Source organism: Nannospalax galili, unplaced genomic scaffold (assembly GCF_000622305.1).
Source record: "Nannospalax galili isolate Female #2095 unplaced genomic scaffold, S.galili_v1.0 scaffold346, whole genome shotgun sequence".
Classification (NCBI taxonomy): Eukaryota; Metazoa; Chordata; class Mammalia; order Rodentia; family Spalacidae; genus Nannospalax; species Nannospalax galili.
In genome coordinates this window covers 2070011-2076655 of record NW_008357637.1, presented here as the reverse complement: position 1 = coordinate 2076655, position 6645 = coordinate 2070011, and the positions used below count along the sequence as shown (strand labels likewise).

General features: G+C 42.8%; 1 long non-coding RNA gene across 1 annotated transcript in view; it reads right to left on the bottom strand.

Moving 5' to 3' along the window:
• The window catches only part of LOC115067979, a 48425-nt gene extending 41989 nt beyond the window's left edge, over positions 1-6436 (bottom strand). The window contains exon 1 of the long non-coding RNA XR_003847344.1: positions 6300-6436. This is a non-coding gene — a long non-coding RNA (uncharacterized LOC115067979). The remainder of the gene's footprint in view (positions 1-6299) is intronic.
• Between the last annotated feature and the right edge of the window lie 209 nt (positions 6437-6645).

The following is a 6645-nucleotide window of genomic DNA, read 5'->3' as shown; positions in this document are numbered from 1 at the left end:
ATAAAAATAATAAATAAAAGTATATAATAAATAAATAAAATATATTAAAAAATAAAGCAGTGGTAAAAATCCTAAAGTCCTAGAATTATCTCCAAGATATATATTATATATTAAATGATCAAAAAATAGGTATAGGATGGCATAATATGAGAAATAAATAACAAACAATTTAAAATACATGTCAGGGGCTGGAGAGATGGCTCAGCAGTTAAGAGTACTGAGATTGCACTTGCAGAGAACCCAGGTTCAATTCCCAGCACCCACACGATGGCTAACAACTATCTCTAACTCCGGTTCCAGGGGATCTGACGTTCTCGTCTGACCTCCGTGGGGCAGGGCAGGAAAGATCATCTCCAAAGAGAGATTCTGAGAAACTGGGCAACAGAAGTTTAAAAAATGGATTGTATTTCCACTATAATTGTTCATGTAAATATTTTTAAGGATTTAAAAAAAATTGTGTGTGTGTGTGTGTGTGTGTGTGTGTGTGTGTATGCATGTATACATATGCACATGAGTACAGGAGCCCACAGAGGCCAAAAGAGGGCATCAGATCCCCTGGAGCTTGAGTTACAGGTTGTTGTGAACCAACTCTTGTGAATACTGGAAACCCAAGTCCTCTGCAAGAACAGTGTGTACTCTTAAGTGCTGAGCCCTCTCCCCAGTCCTTCATGTAACTAGTAAATGCTATACCATAATCCTATTTACATTGTGAAATATTAAAAATTAATTATAAGGTTTATAAAGGTGTGTGAGCACATTCACATTTGTTGTTCAAAATTGAAGCTTGATAAATGGCTTACTGTGTCCTCCAGCATCTCCCCCGCCCTTGGGCTGCTTCTTCCCAAATGCCTCTTCACAAACGCCCGTCTCCATGGCAGCTGGCCAGTACTGCTAGGCTCCTTTGTGGCTCCTATTCAGCCTCTCTTCACAGAGAGAGGGGAGGGGAAGAGAGAGAGAGAGAGAGAGAGAGAGAGAGAGAGAGAGAGATCGAAGAGTGGAATTTTCCAGAATCTTAGAGAACTTTGAGTGGCTGTTCCTTGAGAGTTCCTCAAGGCACCCCGTCAGGTTATTTCCCACTGCCAAGATGAAGGAAGAGGGGAGGTGCTGGAAAAGAGAAACCATCACTCCAAACGGAATGGAAATGGAAGCACTGCAAAGCAAATAGCCGAAAATCTCACAAGTGTCATTCACTGTTCACAAAGACTGTTTTTAGACAACATAATAATCCACTACAACATTTATTCTGTCGGCAAGATTATTACAGCATAATTTTAGCTTTCCATCTTCTGTGGCGTAGTGTGATTTCTTTAGTAGTCATTCTTTGTCTTTCTCGAGTTTGGGGTTAAGATGAATCTAAGCGCTGACTTGCGGAGAGGAAGGAGGCGATATACTGGCAGTTAGTAAAAGTGTGAGGGGCCTCTTGTGCCTGCAGTGCTCTCATACAGTCCCAAATGGTGGCTCTCAATCAGCCTTTTCCTCTGCATGGCCCAGTGCAGTTGACTCTGTCCAGTCTCTGGCCTGGCCTACCTCCCTTTCTACATTTCCTCTGCCTTAAGGGTCTAGCTCTTTCACAAAGCCTTGCTTGACTACATTGCTACCCTGATCCTGGGCTTTGTAAACTTCCTATGGTGTTTATACGGTGAACTCACAGCTTTGTTGGCATCTAACTTAGATACATCCATGACTTGTCTGGCTCAGGCCCTCTTTTGCCTTTTCACCTGCTACCAGCTAAACTTATTTCAGTATTTAGATTCAGATTCCCAAGGAGAAACACCTGACTGGTCAGTTAAACATTTGAAACAGGCTATGTTGGTCTTAGTAGTTTGGCCCATCATTGGTTTAGGGACACTCTTCTGCCTCCCTTCCCTTTTCTAGGCAAGTATGAACTTGCTTAGTGTGTTTATGCAAACTAGAAAAGGGCACATTTGGCTTAGTGAGGCAACTTTAGGTAAACTGGGGAAAAGAGCCTCAAGCTAGACAGCACATGCCAGCACAGAGCCCAGTATATAGAGTCAGACTGGATTGCATTCCTGGTTGCTACCTTAGCCTGGGCCTCTGTGCAGAGCACAAACTGATCAACCCAGGTCTCTACCCAGGTTTACACAGCAAATTCCAAACAGAGCCTATCAGGAGTACTTAGAAAACTTCTCAATTTCCTAGTGATTTAGTAATTTTGAAAGCAGCCTGTTTTTCCTATTCTTTGCACTAGATTGTGATCTGGCAAGCTTCCCTTACAAAAGCCCTTCAGATCTTCCCCTCAGGTGTTGAAAGCAAACCCATCAGACCAATATCACACACACACACACACAAATGCCAGGTCTCTGTCCCAAATTCCAGTGCAGAAAAGACACAGAATCCTCTCTGCCAAAAAGTATCAGCGCCAAAATACCCACATCTTCATGCCCCCCGCCCCCCGCCCCCCGCCTTCATATCGCCTCTGCAAAATGCTCGTCTTCCCAGCCCCTGCCTTCACACTGCCTCTCCCAGCCACCTGCTGTGCCGCCCCCATCCCTCTCCAGCCTCTCTTCACACAGCCTCCTTGCCTTTGTTCTCTATCTTTGGAGACAGTCTCTTTTGAAAAATTGATTTATATCATATTTGAACATAATTGAAGAACTGTCTACCTTTAAGATCTGAGTCATCTTACCTAAAGGGATTTATTCATGCTGCCTATCGACTTGCACTCTGTGTGTATGTGCGTGTGTGTGTGTGTGTGTGTGTGTGTGTGTGTGTGTGTGTGTGTGTGTGAACCCTTCAGGCAAAGTCCAGTCTGCAAAGCTCCACCATGTTAAAAACCACAGGTTTCATCTCACTGACACAGTCAATAACAAACACCTAATACAAATGAGACTCAAATACCTGAGGTGGTTTGGAATGAAAAAGAGAAAGATAACAGGGGAACTTTAAAGAAGATAAAGTGTTAGAATTAGTAAACTTTGAAATTAGAATAAGAAGAAAAGGGCTTTTCTCAGTTACATTAAAAGTAGCATACAAGGGGACTAGAGAGATGGCTCAGCCATTAAGAGCTTTTTTTTTTTTTGGCTCTTGCAAAGGACCAAAGTTCAGACCTCGGCACCCAGATCAGGCAGCTCATAATTGCCTATACAGTTCCAGGGGATATAATGCCCTCTTCTGACCTCTGCTCACAGGCATCTATCTGCCTACAGGCACAAACACGCACATAAATATATCTTTTTTTAGAAGTAGCATGCAAGACTGCAAGACATTTGGACTCAAAATAATTTCATTGTAGTCATCCTCTCATCTGGCACAGAGAGACAGAGAGAGAGAGAGAGAGAGAGAGAGAGAGATTCACCCATAGTCCTTTTGCTGTCAAATAAGATTACTTTCATTCCTGTGTTCCCATCTTACCTTTGTCTGTTTGAACATCTAATGAGTTCATCCTGGCTAATTTCATGAAATTTCAAACTCTCCAATATGAAGTTGAATTCAAATCGGCAAGTCTGAGTGGCGCCTTCACTGTTATATAATTCTGAACCATGGAGAAGGCCACCAGGCAGTTGTTGCTCTGTAGAGTTATTACCTCTTGCACAAGTGTGCTAGAGTCCAAAGCAAAATAGAAGATAGAGGAGGCAGATGGTAGGAAAGGATACCAGCCCTAAAAGTAATGGCCATGTTCTCTGATTTTCTGTCATTAAGCAGCTATCATCTTCAGTCAGTCAGCGTCTCTGGGTGCCTCAGCTTACTCATCCTAAAGAGACTGGACTTGAATCATTTAAAAACTCCATTCCTCAAATATCTGCAGGAAGATTCTACCACAAGAGGTGTGGTCTTGAAGGACTTAGTTCTGCCCACATTCCTGAAGTCACAGCAGTTTCTTCATGGTCTCTTCTTCACACAAGGCCCTTGGTCCAATGTGCCCAGCAAGAGGACGCATCATTTGCACACAGGGCTTTCTCGGAAAAGCTAGGACTAAGGGCCACCATAGTTACCTGCAACACAGATTGCCAGATTCCAAAGGAAAGGGTGGCCAGGGAGAGCAGAGGAGAATGGGGAGACTGTCCAGAGGAAGTTGGATGTAGGTAGACCTAGAAGATGATATTTGGAGAGGCAGAGACAAGAAAGAAGCCAGAAAGACACTTCATGAAATGCATGTTCAGGGTTACAGCATGCAGTATCCATCTGGGCCTGGGCCCGGGAAGCTGAGAAAGTTATGAATGGGCTGGGAAGGCAGGCAGACAACTGTGCAGCTGACAGGTACACACAAGGCCTCCTGAAGATGTCCTTGCTAAGGGCTGCCATGCTGAAATTGGGGCAGAAGGAAGGTCAGGTCTCCTCAGAGCAAACATTTCTGGATATGTATTTATGAGATTCCTATAGACAACTAGGCATATGAGGCTGGACCAGGCAGCCACTGGCCTTGAGGAGTCGGGCAGAGGAGAATGCAGAACGAGTGAAGCTGAGAAGAGACAGCTCTGGCTGGATTAAAGTGGCCAAGAGAAGGCTTGATAAAGGAGGATGAGCCATTTCTGGGCTCAATGGTCAACATAATGGTGTTACTCTGGCTTAAACCTTGTATCTTTAATCTTACAATTTTTGTGTCTTCTAGGATATATGACAATTTCAAGCTACCCTCCTTATAATACAGGAATTCCACCCCAAGTCCTGTGGAAAATGTAAATGAAATGCACTGCCTTTTTTTTTTATCAAAGTGTTAAATGAGACAAAGAACGTTCCATCTTTAAAGAAATCTGGCAAAACTCCCTCCCCAAGTCATCATTTTTCTAAGATTAAAGGTTGTGTTCAAGGTTGCTTCCTGCTCTCTAAAGCTGCATTTTTGCTTATCAGCTACACCGTTTTGAATTAGGCAACAGTTTAAGAATGTGAGAAAGCTCTGACTAGTCAGAATGAGGCACAGGACCCCTTTGTGTTAGAAATAAAAACCTGGCGGGACCCCCACTGGGTGTGCTTGCTTGCTGGGTTCAGAACAGCTTTGCACACTTCTGCAGAATTCAAACTTTTGGCCTTGCTGAAATACTTTGGATTGTGTGGTCATTTTCTTGATACCCTAGACCTATTTTTAACAGACTTACTACAGAAATCCAAATCCTCATCTTTAACCAATAGACAAAGAAGAGAGAGAGTCTTGTGGCCCCTCTTAGGCAGTGACTATGCCCCTCATTAGCAAAGAATTTATAGAAGACTGATCTCTACTCTGCAGCTCCCCCAAAAGATTTCTGGGACCACAGTACTGGGAGTTGAGGAGTTGAGACAGGAAACTTGTGATGTGGAAAGAGAAACATTAGATTAACATAGAAGAGAGAGCAGTTGGCAAAAAAAACCTGGAAACCCTTCCCCAGCTGGACTACATGCAGTAAACAGCAGGCACAAGAAAAACCTGAAATAAACAGAGAAGAAGGTGGGTGCTATGTAAATAACCTATAAATGATCAGAACTCACATGACAAAGCATCGTTTAGCTTTTTTTTCCAGCTCACTAGCCCTGACCATACTTGTAAGTGCCTTTTCCCTTTCTTAATAATATTCTGTCTCTATTTCTATTACTTTAAAGATTATTTTAAAAAAAAAAAGAAAGAAAGAAACAGCTAATGAAAAAGGGAATGACTGGCTGAATAAAGTCACTCAAGTAAGGGAATCCATAAAAAGGAACTCCATTTTCAATCTTGGATCTAGAGTGTAGTTTTTTTCGCTCAGGGCCACAGCTCAAACACCTCCCATGCAGTTGGGCGTATTACACTAAGTTCTGAGCAAAGATTTTGAACACAAGCAAGGTTTTCCCTAACTGGGTGTGAGCCATAAAACACTTCTTGCATGTGCTGCTCTGTCCTTCCTCTTCATCCTCCTGATGAATGAAGTGGACACTAAAGCTGAAGAGGAATGACTTTGAGGTTGTTTATCATGGCAATTGACTTGCCTTGAAATTGAAACAATAACTATACCATTTAAACAATGCAAGAGTTGGAATGGGTCAGAGAAGAGAAAAAGTTGAGTGTTTCACCCCCAGCTACTTTGTTTTACAATAATACCAAACCAGACATAAAATAAGCTTGATGGTGAATGCTCATAATCTTAGCACTTGAGAAGAAGAGGCAGGAAGATCAGGAGTTTAAGGCCAGCCTTAGCTTCCTAGGGTGTTCAAGGCCAACCTAGGCTACATGAGATCCTGTCCTCAAAAACAAACAAACAAATAAAACCAGGCCGAAACTCACTTAAAGGACAATAAAGAAGTTACTGAAAAGTTCTAGCCAGATTAGAAGAAAGTCTTTCTCACAGTTAGGAGATTCACTCAGACTGGCTTAGCTTAAATCATGTGCCTACCTGAAACCAATCAGGAATGCCAGGGAATATAATGGCCATGGTTGTCTTTGGGGCCAGGTGGCATGCACCCCATTTCTCTCAATTCCAGGAACAGCACCACTATGCAGCATGAGGGAGAGGCTGATACCCCGGGAAGAAATCAGTACCACACCAAAAGCAGGGAAATGGATGCTGGATACGGAAATCAGTAAGACTGTTTCACTTTCTGTATGGACAATACTTAATAACTAATTAGGACTATGTAAATGGATTTTAACTGACTGAAAAGGGCATGCAGTTAATCTAGGCTGTGACTAAGAGATCTCCTTTTTTGTGACCCAACCCCCACATTAGAGAAGACAGAGGA